The sequence below is a fragment of the Rhinoderma darwinii genome, unplaced genomic scaffold (assembly GCF_050947455.1).
Source record: "Rhinoderma darwinii isolate aRhiDar2 unplaced genomic scaffold, aRhiDar2.hap1 Scaffold_130, whole genome shotgun sequence".
Taxonomy (NCBI): domain Eukaryota; kingdom Metazoa; phylum Chordata; class Amphibia; order Anura; family Rhinodermatidae; genus Rhinoderma; species Rhinoderma darwinii.
The window spans coordinates 2,499,023-2,517,634 of record NW_027461962.1 but is presented as its reverse complement, the minus strand read 5'-3'; positions in this window follow the sequence as shown (position 1 = coordinate 2,517,634).

The following is an 18,612-nucleotide window of genomic DNA, read 5'->3' as shown; positions in this document are numbered from 1 at the left end:
CAAAGCCCCTGAGGGGACAAAACAGTGGAAACCCCCCCCCCCCACAAGTGACCCCATTTTGGAGACTACCCCCATTGAGGAAATTATCTAGGAGTATAATGAGCGTTTTGACCCCACAGTTTTTTTGCAGATATTATTGGAAGTAGGCCCTGAAAATAAAAATCTAAATTTTTTTCAAAGAAAATGTAGGTTTAGCTAATTTTTTCTCATTTCCACAAGGACTGAAGGAGAAAAAGAACCACAAAATTTGCAAAGCAATTTCTCCCGAGTAAAACAATACCCCACATGTGGTAATAAGCGGCTGTCTGGACACACGGCAGGGCTTAGAAGGGAAAGAGCGCTATTTGGATTTTGGAGATGACATTTAGCAGGAATGGTTTGCAGAGGCAATGTCACATTTGTGAAGCCCCTGAGGGGACAAAACAATGAAGACGCCCAAAAATTGACTTCATTAAGGAAACTACACCTCTTGAGGAATTAATCTAGGGGTGTAGTAAGCATTTTGACAGCACAGATGTTTCATAGAATTTATTAGAATTGGGCAGTGAAAATAAAAACAATCCTTTTTCTTCACTAAGACATAGCTTTAGCGCAAAATGTTTCATTTTCCCAACAAATAAAGGAAAAAAAGAACCCAACATTTGTAAAGCAATTTCGTTCAAGTACGGCAATACCCCATATGTGGTCATAAACTGCTGTTTGGACACACGGCAGGGCTCAGAAGGGAAAGAGCGCCATTTGGAGTGCAAATGTTGCTGGATTGGTTTCTGGGCGCCTGTGGGCCCAAAACAGTGGAAACCCCCCGGAAGTGACTCAATTTTGGAAACTACACCCCTCAATGCATTTTAGTAAGCATTTTAACTATGTAGGTGTTTTGTAGAATTTAGTGTGCACTCGATGTTGTAGAGTGAAAATGGGATTTTTTTCCATAGATATGCCAATATGTTGTGCCCAGCTTGTCATCATAACAAGACAGCCCTCTAATTATTATGCAGTGTTTCCCGGATTTAGAAACACCCTACATACGGCACTAATCTTTTGCCTGGACATTCGACCAGGCTCAGGAGTGAAAGTGTACCATGTAAAATTGAGGCCTAATTTGGCGATTTACAAAGTATTGGTTCACAACTGCAGAGGCCCAGATGTGAAATAATAAAAAGAAAGCCCTGAGAAGTGACCCCATTTGGAAACTACACCCCTCAAGGCATTTTCACCCCACAGGTCTTATCCATAAATGATTCCCTAGATATGCCATTTCAGTAACAAATATGTCATGCCCAGTTTCTGCCACACACACCCCAAAAATTGTTAAAAGGGTTCTCCCGGGTATGAAGATGCCATATATGTGGAAGTAAACTGCTGTTTGGGCACATTGCAGGGTTCAGAGCGGAGGGAGCGCCATTTGGCTTTTGGAGAGCAGATTTTGCTTGTTAGTAGATTTGTTTGATTATTGCTGGTGTTTCCATTTATAATGTGGGGGTACATGTAATCTGGGCAGAGTACATCAAGGGCATAGTCAGGTGGCATGATAATGGGGTAAAAAAACAATAAAATGATCCATAGATGAGTCATTTCTTATCCCCCTTTTGGTCCAGACTCCGCACCTTTGCAGTTTGGTATAATACGGGCACCCTCGCTTCCAGCAGATATGTTTGGGCCCTCCCCTTCCTGGTTCCCTAATTTGAGGGCCCTGATAAATCGTATCTTGAAACAGATGAAATGTTCCCCTCTGATCTGCACAACTGCATGTTTTTATTTCCTGACTTATTGGAGCCTTAACTAATTTTATTTTTTTCATAGACGTAGTGGTATATGAGGGCTGTTTTTTTTGCTGGACGAGCTGTAGTTATTATTGGTACCATTTTGGGGAACATGCAACTTTTTGATCACCTTTTATCCTATTTTTTGGGAGGCCAGGTAAACAAAAAAATTCAATTCTGGCATAGTTTTTTTAGTTTTTTTTATACAGCGTTTACCAAGCATTATAAATTACATGTTAACTTTATTCTGCGGGTCCGTACGATTCTGGCGATACCTAATTTATAGTTTTTATAGGTACCATTTTTGTATACGTGCAACTTTTTGATCACTTTTTATTCCAATATATGTAGGTCAAAGTTTTCAAACATTTTTTTTCACTTTTTTTTCCACTTTTTTTTCCACTTTTTCTCAAGTCCCACTAGGGGACTTGACGGTCCAACTCTCAGCTTTATTTTTTTCCTACGTAGTGCAATGTATTAGATCTGTCAGTTATTCACTGACAGCAAGCCGATTAGGCTTTGCCTCCCGGCAGGGCCTAATCGGCTTCCGTAATGGCAGAGCAGGAGGCGATTGTGTCTCCTGTTGCCATAGCAGCAGTCGCCAGTCCTGATTGCCTGTCAGGGCTGGCGATCTGCTAGCAACCGCTAAGATGCAGCAATCGCTTTCGATTGCTGCATCAAAGGGGTTAATGGCAGGGATCGGAGCTAGCCAAGGTGCAGATGTGACATTCAGGTTAGGGATTTGCAGTATTGAAGTTGTATTGTGCTCCCCTTGGAGCACTGTGCAAAGGCAAAACTCCTTTATTGGAATGATGTGTAGATGGTTGGTACTCTATTTGGGTGCGCAGGCTTACTTTGTTGTGTTCTCACTTGGCTATGTCGGCATTAATGAGTGAAATGTATACAGTACCTTAGGAAAATACATTGTGAGAAAAAGATGATAACAGGAGCGCTCCCTAGAGTAATACCTTGAAAAAAAAATGTAAACTAGTCTTCTCACCTTGTGAACCCCTTGGTTTTTTTCGTTATCAAAATTTTTTATTCGAAAATAAACAGAGCAGATAAAACAGTACACAAAATTGCAAAAGTTGGCACGCAGTGCAATACAATAAAGTCAAACTGTAAGAAATGTTACAGAAACATATGAGTAGTTGTAGGAGGTAGCCTCCCAAACATCAAAAGAATAGGAAGTAAAATAATAAAATCTAATGGTAAGTAACAATACCATAACCACAGCAAAAGTAGTGCAATATTTAGGGAAACCAGTCCCAAAAACGATTAGTAATGACACGGTTAAGTGCAAATTCTAACACAAAGTTACATAAACACAAGACAACAAAGGGGAACACATACGGACAAAAGCACACAGAATTTGGCGAGATGAGTGTTCAATAGAGGCCATCCAACCAAAGAGGCAGATCAGGACCCCCCCGGAATCCGGACCATACTGACCAAGTTCGAACAAAAATCTCGGACTTACCACGATCAGCAGACATCAGCTCCTCCATCCTCATAATCCCATTCAGCTCCTTTACCCATTCCTCCAAAGAAGGCACAGTACTAGACTTCCAATGACGTGGAATTACCGTTCTAGCTGCAGTCAGAAAATGTCTAAAGATCCCGTTTTTGAGGTATGGGAGTGATCCAGGAATCATGGAAAACAATCCAACAGAAGGCGAGGTAGGAACGTCAGTGCCAAAAAGCTTATTGCCAAGATTAAAAAAAAATTCCCAGAAGGGACGGAGCTTGGGGCAATCCCACCAAATGTGCAACATGGTTCCAGGAGCCTCCCCACACCTCCAGCAAGCTGCAGACACATCAGGAAATATCCTATGTAGAAAGGAAGGACAGCGGTACCATCTGGTAAGGATTTTATACTTTTTCTCCTGAGCAAAACAGGAAGTCGGTAACTTATGAGCCAGGAAGAAAGAAGTTCCCCACTCCTCCTCAGAATATTGAACCCCCATTTCCTCATCCCAAGCTCTGGTGAATGTTAACTGAGAGGAGGAGTAACCAGGTTGGAGGATCCCATGTAAATAGGACAGCACATGAGAAGGAGCAGAAGTCAAAGACAGATAATGTTCCAGAGGAGTCTTACCCTGTAGCAACACAAGACAGTCACCCATGGAAGAAAGATAGGAACGTAGCTCAAAATAGTACCACCATATTGATCGTCTCCCCGGGCAGGCCTCAGAAACAGCAGCAAGCGACAAAATTGCACCGTCAGGTGTAAGGGTCTGAGCCAAATATCCGCCATCCTGTCTCCCCCAACAGAGGAATGTGTCCACACCCACCGCCGGAGGGAAGGAAGGATTATCAAACAGAGGAGTCAAAGGACCCGGACGGTGAGCAATGTCCAGGGCACCAATGATCCGCTCCCATACCACAAGAAAATGACGTGTGAGGAAAGGCAGAGAGGACGTTGGTCGCTGTACACCAGACAACCAAGGTAAAGAGGACAAGGCAAGAGAGGACATATTATTCACGATTCGCACCCATTGCTTACCCGCAGCCGCACGGTACCAATCCACCAACCTCATGAGGATCGCAGCATGATGGCAGCGCTTAAAGTCCGGCAAGCCCGCACCTCCCTCCACCTTGGGCCTACTGAGAATAGAATATCTAATCCGAGGCCGAGAAGAGCAGACAAATGTGTGGGGATATATATCCCTAAATATTTTAAAGATGCAGTTACCCACTTAAACGGGAAAACCCGAGCGAGATGAGCAGCTAGAGGGGCGTCCAGAGATACATTCAGCACCTCCAATTTAGAATAATTGACCTTGAAGTTACTCAAGTGACCAAATCGCTCAAACTCCCCAGTCAAAGATGGCAAAGAAATCATAGGAGTCGTAAGGTACACTAGAAGATCATCAGCGTACAGTGCTAACTTGTGATGCTGAGCACCAACACATATGCCCTTAATGCTAAGGTTAGTCCGCAGTGCCACAGCCAGGTGTTCCATGACTAACACATATAACAGAGGCGAAAGTGGACACCCCTGTCTTGTTCTAGACAAAGAATCAGACAAAAGACCATTAACCCCTTCCCGCACCTTGACGTTAATGCACGTCAATGTGTGCAGTCACTTCGCGCACCTTGACGTGCACTAACGTCAGTGCTTTGACAGTTAACCGCCGCGCGGCACTACATCTCAGCGGCAGTTAACTGTGCAGGGTGTCAGCCCTGCTCTCCCCGTTGCCGATCAGCGGCCTGTCGCCGCTGAAATCGACAATTAACCCCTTCGATGCGGTGGTCGATTGCGATCACCACATTGAAGAGGTTTACAGCGGATCGGCAGCCCCCCACATGCATTTGCGGGGGCTGGCGATCCTTATCACGGCAACCAGAGGCCAGACAATGACCTCCGGGTTGCCATGTACGGAAGCCTCGGAGGATCAGCCTCCGGCCGGTCCTCCGATGTTTCCTGTTAGTGTGACTGTCACGTCACAATGACAGTTAGAACACATTACACTACATGTGTAGTGTAATGTGTTCCAGTAGCGATCAGAGCTGCAAGTCTAAGTGTCCCCTAGTGGGACAAGTGAAAAAAGTAAAAAAAAGATATTAAAAATGTTTTTAAAAAGTGTAAAAATAAAAGTTAGAAGTGACATAAACAAAGAAAGCTTTTTTTCCTATAATAAGTCTTTTATTATAGGAAAAAAATTAACACGTTAAAAAAAGAACACATATTTGGTATCACCGCGTTCGTAACGACCCCAACTATAAAACTGTAATATTATTTTTCCTGCACGGTGAACACCGCAAAAAAAAATTAACGAAAACCAGTGCCCGAATCACAATTTTTTGGTTATCACCCCTCCCAAAATATACAATAAAAAGTGATCAAAAAGTCGCATGTACGCCAAAATGGTACCAATACAAACTACAACCCGTCCCACAAAAAATCAAGCCCTTACACTGCGTTTTTGACTGAAAAATAAAAAAGTTGTCGCTCTCAGGATATGGTGACACAAAAAATAATTAATTTTATAAATAAGTGATTTTATTGCACAAACGCTGCAAAACATAAAAAAAATATATACATCTGGTATCGCCGTAATCGTACCTTCCCGCAGAATAAAATATAATTGTAATTTATAGCCCAGGGTGAACGCCATGAATAAAAGAATAAAAAACATTGTCAGAATTGATGGTTTTTGGTCACTTTGCTTGCCAAAAAATGGAATAAAACGTGATCAAAAAAATTTCTGGTACCCCAAAATGGTACCAATGAAAACGACAGATTGTTCCGCAAAGAATAAACCCTCACACCGCTCCGGTGGAGAAAAAATAAAACAGTTCTGGCTCCCAGAATATGGCGATGCAAAATGTGCAGAGTGTCCAAAAGCGGATAAGATTGGGCGCCATTTATCAGTGCGACACATATCTGCGGATAATTATTTATTTACTGCATTATTATACCCTCTTATTATACCCTGATGTACCCCGCACAGATAACATTTACCCTGATGTACTCCGCACAGATAACATATGCCCCCACATTATAAACTGAAACACCAGTAAAACCCCAAACAGAACTACTACCAAGCTACATCTGCGCCCCAAAAGCCAAATGCTGCTCCCTCCCTTCTGAGCCCTGCAGCATGCACAAACACCAGTTTACGTCCATAGATATGGCATCGCCATACCCGGGAGAACCCGGTTAATATTTTATGATGTATTTGTCTTCAGTGGCACAAACTGGGCATAACATGTAGTGCACTAAAATGGCATATGAGTGGAAAATTGTAATTTTCACTCTGCACCATCCGCTGCACATTAACCCCTGCGCGCACCACGACATAGCATGTCGTAGTGTGGGGGTGATGTATGGAGCGTCTCACGTGAAAAATAAAGCATTTAAAACGGCAAAATCACTGTTTTTTGGTCACCTTGGCTCTACCTAAAAATGTAATAAAAAGTGCTCAAAAAGTTGTATGTACCAAAAAATGGTACCAATAAAAACGACCGCTCGTCCCTCAATAAATAAGCCCTCATCCCGCTCTATTGACTGAAAAATAAAAAAGTTGTGGCTCTTGGAACGCGGGGAGGAAAAAACGAAAAAGGAAAAGAAAAAAATGGATCAGTCCAGAAAGGGTTAATTACTTTCTAATGAAAAAACATTTATGCCCACACGTGGGGTATTGCCGTACTCGGGAGAAATTGCTTTACAAATGTTGGGCAGCTTTTACCCCCTTTATCCTTTGTGAAATTGAAAAAATGCAACATTTTAGTGGAAGAAATGTCGATATTCATTTTCACAGCCTAATTCTAATAAATCCTGCAAAAGACTTGTGGGGTCTAAATGCCCACTATATCTATATCCCTAGATAGATTCTTTAAGTGGTGTAGTTTCCACTTTTGGGGGGTTTCCACTGTTTTGGCCTCTCAGGGGTTTTGCAAATGCGACATGGCACCCAAAAACCATTTCAGCTAAATTTGAGCTCCAAAAGACAAATAGCGCTCCTTCCCTTCTAAGACCTGCTGAGGGTCCAAACAGCAGTTTATTACCATATGGCATATTTCCGTAATCGGGAGAAATTGTTTTACAAATGTTGGGGTGCTTTTTCTCTTTTATTCCTTGTAAAAATTAAAAATGGCTACCTTTTTTCAGAAAAAAAGTAGATTTTTACCTTTACAGAATAATTCCAGTGAATTCAGCAAAACAACTGTGGGGTCAAAATGATAACTTTACCCTTAGAAAAATTCCTTGATGAGTGTAGTTTCCAAAATGGGGTCACTTTCCGGGGGTTTACACTATTTTGTTCCCTCCAGTGCATTTCAAACGCGACACGGCACTGAAAACTATTCCAGCAAAATCAGAATTTCAAAATCCAAATGGTGCTCCTTCCCTTCTGAGTCCTGCTGTGGGTCCAAACAGCAGTTTATTACCACATATGGGGTACTGCTATAATCGAGAGAAATTGCTTTACATATGTTGCGGTGTTTTTTCTCTTATATTCCTTGAAAAAGTTTTCAGAAAAAAAGTAGATTTTCATCTTCACATACTAATTCAAATAAATTTAGCAAAAAAACCTGTGGGTTCAAAATGCTAACTATACCCCTAGATAAATTCCCTGAGGGGTGTAGTTTCCAAAATGAGGTCACTTTTGGGGTTTTTTATTGTTTTGGCCCCACAAGACCTCTTCAAACCTGACATGGTACCTAAAATATATGTTAAAAAAAAGGAGGCCCCAAAATCCACTAGGTACTCCTTTGCTTCTGAGGCCTGTATTTCAGTAAATTACTGCACTAGGGCCACATGTGGGATATTTCTAAAAACTGCAGAATCTGGGCAATAAATAATAAGTTACATTTCTCGGGTAAAACCTTCTGTGGTATAGATTTTTTTTTATTACAAATGAATTTTGTAAAGCAGAGCTCCCTAAGCTGTCAGGAAGCGCCAAGGCACTTCTGGATTCTCCACTCACGTTGGAGGAATTGGAAGAAGCGGTCAAACAGATGGCTAATGATAAGGCACCTGGGGCGGACGGGCTACCAGTTGAAATATATAAAAAATACTCTGAGGTGCTCTTGCCCAAATTATTAGAAGTATTTCATTATTCATTGGATTGTGGTTCTTTGCCGGCTTCTATGCAAGAAGCCATTATTGTGGTCTTGCCAAAACCCGGGAAAGATCCTCAATTAGCTGATTCTTATCGACCGATTTCATTATTAACATCTGACATTAAGATTCTGGCAAAGGCATTAGCCCTGCGGTTGAATGGCGTTCTTTCTACCATTATACACCCGGATCAGACCGCTTTTATGCCTGCTAGGTCGACAGCCATGAATTTGAGACGTTTATTTTTAAATCTTCAGCTGAGGGCAGACAATGTAGGCGAAAGAGCAATTTTTTCACTGGACGCTGCCAAAGCGTTTGACAGTGTGGAATGGCAATATCTTTGGTGCACCTTGGAGGCTATGGGTTTTGGACCATATTTTATAGCATGGATTAAGGTCCTGTATTCTTGCCCTACAGCCAGAATACAGGCAAATGGAGGATTGTCTCCCCGGTTTGCTCTTGAAAGAGGGACTAGACAGGGATGCCCATTATCGCCCCTCCTGTTTGCCGTGGCAGTAGAGCCCTTGGCAGCGCGCATACGTCTGTCTGATGATATTAAGGGCTTCTTGTATGGCTCGGTGCAAGAAAAGGTAGCGCTTTATGCAGATGATATGCTTCTATACTTGGGGGATATGGGTGGCTCTCTGGCAGAAACAATATCCCTAATTGAGAAATTTGGGGCATTGTCTGGGTTTAAAATAAATTGGGATAAATCCCATCTGCTCCCTGTGGATTCAAAGTGTTCTATACCAGGGGTGCATGGGGTACCTGTAGGATGCGTTAAACATCTTAAATATTTAGGGATCAAGATCTCGACCTCCCCTTCTGAATATGTTGCTCTCAATTTGCAACCCCTTCTGGTCAAATTTAAAATGAAAATAATGGCTTGGTGTAAATTATATCTGACAGTTGTGGGTAGGGTCAATCTTATTAAGATGATCCTAATGCCACAATTATTGTATATTTTACATAACTCCCCTGTATGGATCTCATTACGCAATTTTTATTACATTAATGCACTTTTTAGGGACCTAATATGGCGGAAGGGTCGCTCAAGAATTAGATTAGAAATTCTACAGCGCGCAAAGCATGACGGCGGTCTGGCCCTACCCAACCCTTGGATATATTTTCTTGCCTCCCAATGTCAGCACTTTAAGGGGTGGGGGGAAATTATATCAAAGGGATCCAATGGATCGATTCTACAGGCACAGTTTGGACCATCTGTTTTATTCTCAGTATTGGAGGCAGGTCACTCTATGTTGGCGGGCAGGAATACGCCCACATATACACTAATGCGTAAAGTATGGGATAAAGTCCGAGCTATTAGAGATATGGGGGTTTGCACAATTTTTACACCTTTATGGGGGAATAAGGCACTTCCGGAATTCTTCTCTCTTCAAGGATTTGAGGGTTGGAAAGCAAGAGACATCCTTTATGTCTCACAGTTGCTCCAGGAGGATGTATTTAAAACTTATCAACAGATCCAAGAGGAGTTTGAATTATCTCGAAATTCCCTCTATCAATACTTACAGATAAGACATGCTTTTGATGCCCAGAAGAAGGCGGTGGATTTGGCAATACACGCAGATGGGGTGTTGTCTGTTTTACATACCGGGAGTGTTACATCGGGGGTTATTTCACATATTTATCAGTTGTTGATCAGTAAATTTTTTGATAAATACCCCCTGATGGCTTCTAAAAAATGGGAAAGAGATATGGGTCCCATCTCTGAAGAACAATGGATAGATATTATGAAAGCAGTTTTGAATACTTCTCTTATTGAGGCTGGGCGCCTTTCTCAATTATATATTATCCATAGAGTATACAGGACTCCTAAATTTCTTTTTCATATTGGGGTAAGGAGTGACTCAAAATGCCCCAGATGCGCGGAAGAGGGGGCTGACCATATGCATATGTTGTGGTCCTGTCCACAGTTAACCACGTACTGGATGGATGTACTAAAGGTGATTCAGGAGGCCTATGGACCTGTGTTGCAAGGGACTCCTATGGAATGTGTTTTGGGATGTATTATGGACACCCCAACCTCTACTTTGGAGTGGTTGGCTATTTTAAGGTTGCTATATATATCTAGAAAACTAATTGCCCTACATTGGATACAAGGTGCCCCGCCGACTATGAGCGAATTCATTGCAAAAGTGAATACAATGATTGTATTGGAAAAGGTTGTCTATGTAAAGCGCAAAACGCTTAAAAAATTTGAATCCATATGGGGACCATGGGTAGGGGTAATGGAATCTGTATTATAAAATTTATTCAGGGACTCTGTATGACTGCCAGCCTTTACACGGTATTGGGGTTATGTATATAGATGTGGGATAAGGAGAAGGGGGGAAATAGAGAGGATTAAATATCTGCCATATATTATATCTGTTTTGTATTATACATGCTTGTACATGATTAAGCTACTTGACATTTGGAAAATGATCTGTCCCATGTACCTTGTATTTTGTGAATAATGTATTCGATATTTGGTACAATTTCTATTTCATATACTATCTAATTTGGAATTTTGTGACGGTGCCTGGGGGGAGGGTTTTGGATAGGGTTTGTTTAGTATGTTTTGTACTATATAATTTTGAAACTTCAATAAAAAAAGTATCTGATTTTAAAAAAAACAAATGAATTTTGTAAAAAAAAAATGAAATTTGTAACTTTCACCTCTACTTTGCTTTAATTCCTGTGAAACGCCTAAAGGGTTAAAACACTTTATGAATGCTGTTTTGAGTACTTTGAGGGGTGCAGTTTTCAAAATGGGGTGATTTATGGGGACTGCCTAATATATAAGGCCCTCAAAGCCACTTCAGAACTGAACTGGTCCTTGTAAAAATCGCCTTTTGAAATTTTCTTGAAAATATGAGAAATCGCTGCTAAAGTTTTAAAGAGGCTCTGTCACCAGATTTTGCAGCCCCTATCTGCTATTGCAGCAGATAGGCGCTGCAATGTAGATTACAGTAACGTTTTTATTTTTAAAAAACGAGCATTTTTGGCCAAGTTATGACCATTTTCGTATTTATGCAAATGAGGCTTGCAAAAGTACAACTGGGCGTGTTGAAAAGTAAAAGTACAACTGGGCGTGTATTATGTGCGTACATCGGGGCGTGTTTACTACTTTTACTAGCTGGGCTTTCTGATGAGAAGTATCATCCACTTCTCTTCAGAACGCCCAGCTTCTGGCAGTGCAGATCTGTGACGTCACTCACAGGTCCTGCATCGTGTCGGCACCAGAGGCTACAGATGATTCTGCAGCAGCATCAGCATTTGCAGGTAAGTAGCTACATAGACTTACCTGCAAACGTTGAAGAAACTGGTAATTGATCTCTCGTGCTTCAGTATTTATTATTAAACAAGATGGATTATTGTGTCCTTTGTTTTGATGCCCTTCTTAACATCCATTGTTAACCCCTTCCCGACATTTGCCTTATAGGTACGTCATGGAAAGCATTGACTTCCCGCGTCTTGACGTACCTATACGCCGAATGTTTGGGACCGGCTCAGAAGCTGAGAAGCTGAGAAGCTCAGAAGCCTTCCATCACCGGATCTCAGCTGTATCTTACAGCTGACATCCGGCTGTAACGGCGGGGACCGAAATTAGCTTCGATCCCCGCCATTAACCCCTTAAGTGCAGCGCTCAAACGCGATCGCTGCACTTAAGGTGTTTGCAGCTCATCGGAACCCCAATAATGAAATTGCCGGGGTTCCGGTGGCTGCAATGGCAACCGGAGGCCTAATACTGGCCTCCCGGTCTGCCTAGCACCGAAGCCAGTCAAGATCTGCCCGGCGGCGGAGCCTGATAGGCTTCCGTAGCTGCTAGCAAGATGGCGCCGGGTCAGGAGCTGAGCCGGCGCCATCAGCGGTGGAAGTCAGCTGTACTGTACAGCTGACATCCACCTGTAACGGCAGGAACCGGAGCTAGCTCCGATCCCTGCCATTAACTCCTTCGATGCAGCAATCGAAAGCGATTGCTGCATCGTAGCGGTTACTAGCAGATCGCCTGCCCTGACAGGCAATCAGGGCTTGTGACTGCTGTTATGGCAACAGGAGACACAATGGTCTCCTGCTCTGCCATTACGGAAGCCGATTTAGGCCCTGCCGGGAGGCGAAGCCTAGTCGGCTTGCTGTCAGTGAATGACTGACAGATCTAATACATTGCACTACATAGGTAGTGCAATGTATTAGAAAAAAAAAAAAATCTGACCGTTGGACCTTCAAGTCCCCTAGTGGGACTTGAGAAAAAGTGTAAAAAAAGTATAAAAAAGTGTAAAAAAAAGTGCAAAAAATAAAAGTTTGAAAACAATAAAAGTTTCAAGTAATCAAATAAAACACAATCCCCCTTTTACTCTTATCAAGTCCTTTATTATTGAAAAATAACAATAAACCATATGTATTTGGTATCGCCACGACCGTAACGACCGGAGGTATCAAAATATTATATTATTTATTGCACGCGGTGAACAGCGTAAAAAAAACCCGTAAAAAACGTTACCAGAGTTTCTGTTTTTTGGTCACTTTGCCCTACAAATATTAGAATAAAAAGTGATCAAAAAGTCGCACGTATCCAAAAATGGTACCTATAAAAACTATAGCTCGTCCCGCAAAAAACAAGCCCTCATACAGCTCCGTCGACAAAAAAATTTAAAAGTTATGGTTCTCACAACTTGGCGACAGAAAAAATACATTCTTTTTACAAAAGTAATTTTATTGTGCAAAAAGTTGTAAAACATGAAAAAGTTCTATAAATTAGGTATCGCCGGGATCGTACTGACCCGCAGAATAAAGTTAACATGTAATTTATAACGCATGGTGAACGCTGTATACAAAAAACGAAAAAAGCTGTGCCAGAATTGCGTTTTTTGGTTTACCTGGCATCCCAAAAAATAGGATAAAAGGTGATCAAAAAGTTGCATGTACCCCAAAATGGTACCAATAATAACTACAGCTCGTCCCGCAACAAACCAGCCCTCATACCGCTACGTCTATGAAAAATAAAATTAGTTATGGCTGCAATAAGTCAGGAAATAAAAAAATATGCAGTTGTGCCCGAGGGGAACATTTCTTCTGTTTGAAGAGGCGATTTATCAAGGACCTAAAATTAGGGAACCAGGAAAGGGAGGGCCCAAACATATCCGCTGGAAGCGAGGGTGCCCGTATTATACCAGGACAACACTTCCCAGCAAAATTCCCCAAACTGCAAAGGCGCGGAGTGTGGACCAAAAGGGGGATAAGAAAGGACGCCATATATCAGTGCGACACTGGCCTGTGCAGAAAGGATTGTGTCACAGCGTAACACACATCTATGGATCATTTTATTGGGTTTTTTACCCCATTATTATACCACCTGACTATGCCCCTTTTATACCCTGCCCGGCTTACATATGCCCCCACATTATAAACGGAAACACCAGTAAGACTCCAAACAAAACTACTACCAAGCAAAATCCACGCTCCAAAAGCCAAATGGCATTTCCTCCCATCTGAACCCTACAGCGTCCCCAAACAGCAGTTTCCTTCCACATTTATGGCATCGTCATACCCGGGAGAACCCTTTTAGCAATTTTTGGGGTTTGTCTCTCCAGTGTCATAAGCTGGGCACGACATATTTGCTACTGAATGGCATATCTAGGGAAAAATATAAATTTTGAATTTGCACCATCCACAGCGCATTCATTTATGGAAAAGACCTGTGGGGTGAAAATGCTCACTACACCCCTTAATAAATGCCTTGAGGGGTGCAGTTTCCATAATTGGGTCACTTCTCAGGGGTTTATTTTTATTATTTCACATCAGAGCCTCTGCAGTTGTGAACCAATACTTTGTAAATCGCCAAATTAGGCCTCAATTTTAAATGGTACGCTTTCACTCCTGAGCCTGGTCGACTGTCCAGGCAAGAGATTAGGGCCACATGTAGTGTGTTTCTAAAACCAGGAAACCCAGCATAATAATTAAGAGCTGTCTTGTTATGATGGCACAAGCTGGGCACCGCATATTGGCATATCTATGGAAAAAAATTCCATTTTCACTCTGCAACATCGAGTGCACACCAATTTCTGCCAATCACCTGCAGGGTTAAAATGCTTACTACACCCCTAGGTAAATGCATTGAGGGGTGTAGTTTCCAAAATGGGGTCACTTCCGGGGGGTTTCCACTGTTTTGGGCCCACAGGCGCCCAGAAACCAATCCAGCAACATCTGCACTCCAAATGGCGGTCCTTCCCTTCTGAGCCCTGCCGTGTGCCCAAACAGCAGTTTATGACCACATATGGGGTATTGCCGTACTCGGGAGAAATTGCTTTACAAATGTTGGGTTCTTTTTTTTCCTTTATTTGTTGTGAAAATGAAAAAATTTGCGCTAAAGCTACGTCTTATTGAAGAAAAAGGATTGTTTTTATTTTCACTGCCCAATTCTAATAAATTCTATGAAACATCTGTGGGGTCAAAATGCTCACTACGCCCCTAGATAAATTCCTCAAGAAGTGTAGTTTCCTAAATGGTGTCACTTTTTGGGCGTTTTCATTGTTTTTTCCCCTCAGGGGCTTTGTAAATGTGACATGGCCTCTGCAAACCATTCCTGCTTAATGTGATCTCCAAAAGCCAAATAGCGCTCTTTCCCTTCTCAGCTTCGCCGTGTGTCCAAACAGCCGTTTATTACCACATGTGGGGTATTGTTTTACTCGGGAGAAATTGGTTTACAAATTTTATGGTGCTTTTTCTCCTTCAGTCTTTGTGGAAATGAGAAAAAATTAGCTAAACCTACATTTTCTTTTAAATAAGTTAGATTGTCATTTTCAGGGCCTACTTCCAATAATTTATGCAAAAAACCTGTGGAGTCAAAACACTCACTATACCCCTAGATAATTTCCTCAATGGGTGTAGTTTCCGAAATGGGGTCACTTGTGGGGGTTTTCCCCTGTTTTGTCCCCTCAGGGGCTTTGTAAATGTGACCTGGCCTCCGCAAACCATTCCTGCTAAATTTGAGCTCCAAAAGCCAAATAGCGCTCTTTCTCTTCTAAGCCCTGCCGTGTCTCCAAACAACCGTTTATTACCACATGTGGGGTATTTTTTTACTCGGGAGAAATTGCTTTACAAATTTTACGGTGCTTTTTCTCCTTTAGTCCTTGTGAAAATGAGAAAAAAAATCGCTAAACCTACATTTTCTTTGAAAAAATGTTGATTTTAATTTTCATGGCCTACTTCCAATAATTTCTGTAAAAAACCTGTGCGGTCAAAATGCTCACTGTACCCCTAGATAATTTCCTTGAGGTGTGTAGTTTCCCAGATGGGGTCACTTTTGGGGGATTTTGACTGTTTTGGAGCCGCAAGAGCCCTTCAAACCTGACATGACGCCTAAAATGTATTCTAACAAAAATAAGGCCCCAAAATCCACTAGGTGCTCCTTTGCTTCTGAGGCCGGTGCTTCAGTCCAGTAGCATGCTAGGGCCACATGTGGGATATTTCCTAAAACTGCAGAAACTGGGCAGCAAATATTGAGTTGCATTTCTCTGGTAAAACCTTCTGTGTTATAAAAAAAAATTGTATTAAAAATGTATTTCTGCAAAAAAATATGAAATTTGTAAATTTCACCTCTACTTTGCTTTAATTCCTGTGAAATGTGTAAAGGGTTAAGACATTTTCTAAATGCTGTTTTGAATACTTTGAGGGGTGAAGTTTTTAAAATGGGGTGACTTTTTGGGGGTTTCTAATATATAAGGCCCTCAAAGCCACTTCACAACTGAACTGGTCCCTGTAAAAATGGCCTTTTGAAATTTTCTTGAAAATGTGAGAAATTGCTGCTAAAGTTCTAAGCCTTGTGATGTCATAGAAAAATAAAAGGATGTTCAAAAAACAATGCCAAACTAAAGTAGACATATGGGGGATGTTAATTAGCAACAATTTTGTGTGCCCGAAGAGGGTTCACAAAATTATTCCTTTTCTGTATTACAATTCCCCTGTAACATAATCTCAAAGAAGGTAACAAAATCCATGGATGCCGAGCCTGTAACATTGTAAATTAAATATATTGGTTTTATTGTATTCCATAAATGGTGGTACAGACGCCACATCACGACCCCTAAACAAAAAAAAAGTCATCGATGTATCGTCCATTCCACACAATCCACTCGTAAAAGGGATTATTGGCTGAAAAAATGTTGTTCTCCCACCATGTCATAAACAAATTGTCCATGGAGAGGGAGAATTTTGACCCCATCAGGGCGTCTTCTATCTGCAATAAAATAACACTATCAAGGCAGAAGTAATTATGTGAGCGCAGATACTCCACTCACATTAAAATAAATTCTTGTAGATATTTGGAATACCTGGTGTATTTCCGCAAATGGAATTCCATTGCCTTGATTGCCGGAATATGTGGTATGCAGGCAGGCCCGCCATCAGAAATTTCTGGGCTTCATACAGTCAGTGGAATCCATTTGAGGAAATACATCTGGGTCCCCCATTATTAGGGGATTTGGAGAGGTGGCAACGGAAAGTCGTGGGATGGGAGCAGGACGCAAAGTGCCAGGGACTCTGTGAGCGGGCGGAGGAGTAGGCTAAGAGAACGGAAGGTGGCCGAGGCGGGAGTTGGGCCAGAGTGGATATGACGCTTGACCGGGGTCTGGGGAGGGGAAGGGGAGAGAGACCGGTGGAAAGGGGAGTGAGGCCGGTGGGAAGGGGAGAGAGACCGGTGGGAAGGTGGGAGAGAAGGGGCAACATAAAAAAATAATTAAACTGAATCTGCTGCTTTAAAACAGAGTCACTCACCAAGTTGCAGAGCTAGCCGCTGCTTCTGGCCCCTGCATGGGTCCCATTCCTTTCTACAAACCAATTACCGCTGATCATAACCTTGATGAGCGGCAGCTGCCCCCTTTATTTTACTTTTGTGGCCAGGCCCCTGACAGTATTACCAGCGGTACTACCCTGATGGAAGGACTGTTTGCAGGAGTACTAGCCAACTATGTCACAGATAACCCAAGTTTCAAGACCATGAAAAGTTATGGATTTTTGGCATCCCATGGAATATGGGAACAATAGGGAATTATATCAGTAAGTATTCAGCCTGTTTCTTGGCTAATACTTCTAATTCAATTCCTTCTTCTAGCAGATTTTTTAAAGGTTCTTTACATGTGGTGCTTGGTTTCGCCACAAGTTTGCGATATGTCGATTCATTGTCTAAAATGGTATCAACGTGTCTGGGTTATCTAGAACAACTCCTGCTCCATGCACTCCTAAGATTTGGAGGACACAGTTATACGCTGGATATATGGTGAGCACCTCTGTGTTTTCACCTTTAGCCCTTATGTGTATATAGTGAACCTTTTAGATGGTTAATCTTTACCCGCTAAGGTGGAAGGGTTGGTTCCAATGCCTAATTATGGTGGTGTCTGAGGAAATAAAGGTCCTTTTAGATGTCCCGATACTGACCATTAAAACCAGCGCCAATCGACGATACAGCGTATCACAAGGAGCAATCATCAGTAATGTATGGGGAAAACAATCGTTACTACACGAGACCCCGCACCGATCTGCCAGTCCAGCTGCCTCCGGGCACTGGACAACACTGCCGGAAGCAGATGGTTCCGACCACTGCATAGCGGCCGTTCAGCAGAACTGCAGCTCGGCCTCTATTCTTGTGTACCTTTTGTACCATTTGTGACCCGCTTAAAAACCTTTTACGATATGAATCTCAGTGTAAAAAATTCAAGTATCTAGTCTACAATAAAAAACAATGAGTGCTCTATACTTTTTATTAGCTTCAGTCACTTGCAGGCTGCACACCCATTAATTTCAATATAAAACAGAGTAGACTTTTATTTTTTGACGTGTCATTACATCTGTATATTATATGTGGAGTTGTTATTATACACCGTCTCTATGATCTGATGACGGGCATATTCCCCAAACTGCACCACCATGCTGCCCATACACTGACTGTATAGTCTGTCTCGCCAGCTAAGTCCTTGGTCTCCGTCATCTAATGTTGACGGATAACTGGCATCGCTGGACTCCACCGGCCGGTGAGTCTGCACCTTGTTCACACTCCTCGATGTAGGCCTGAGGCTCGTTCGCAAGTCAGACTGCTAGCTCTGCCCCCTAGATGTTAATATTGATGTTCAAGTCTTGACAGCTGATATTGATGTTCACAACCATTGGATAGTACATGGGGAAGTGATCTACAACCTTGATGTCTCTGTCCTCAGCGGTTCATCCCTGATAAATGCATTTTATTTGTTGGCACTGCCGATGTAAAACCACTTGGTGGCCAGAATGGAG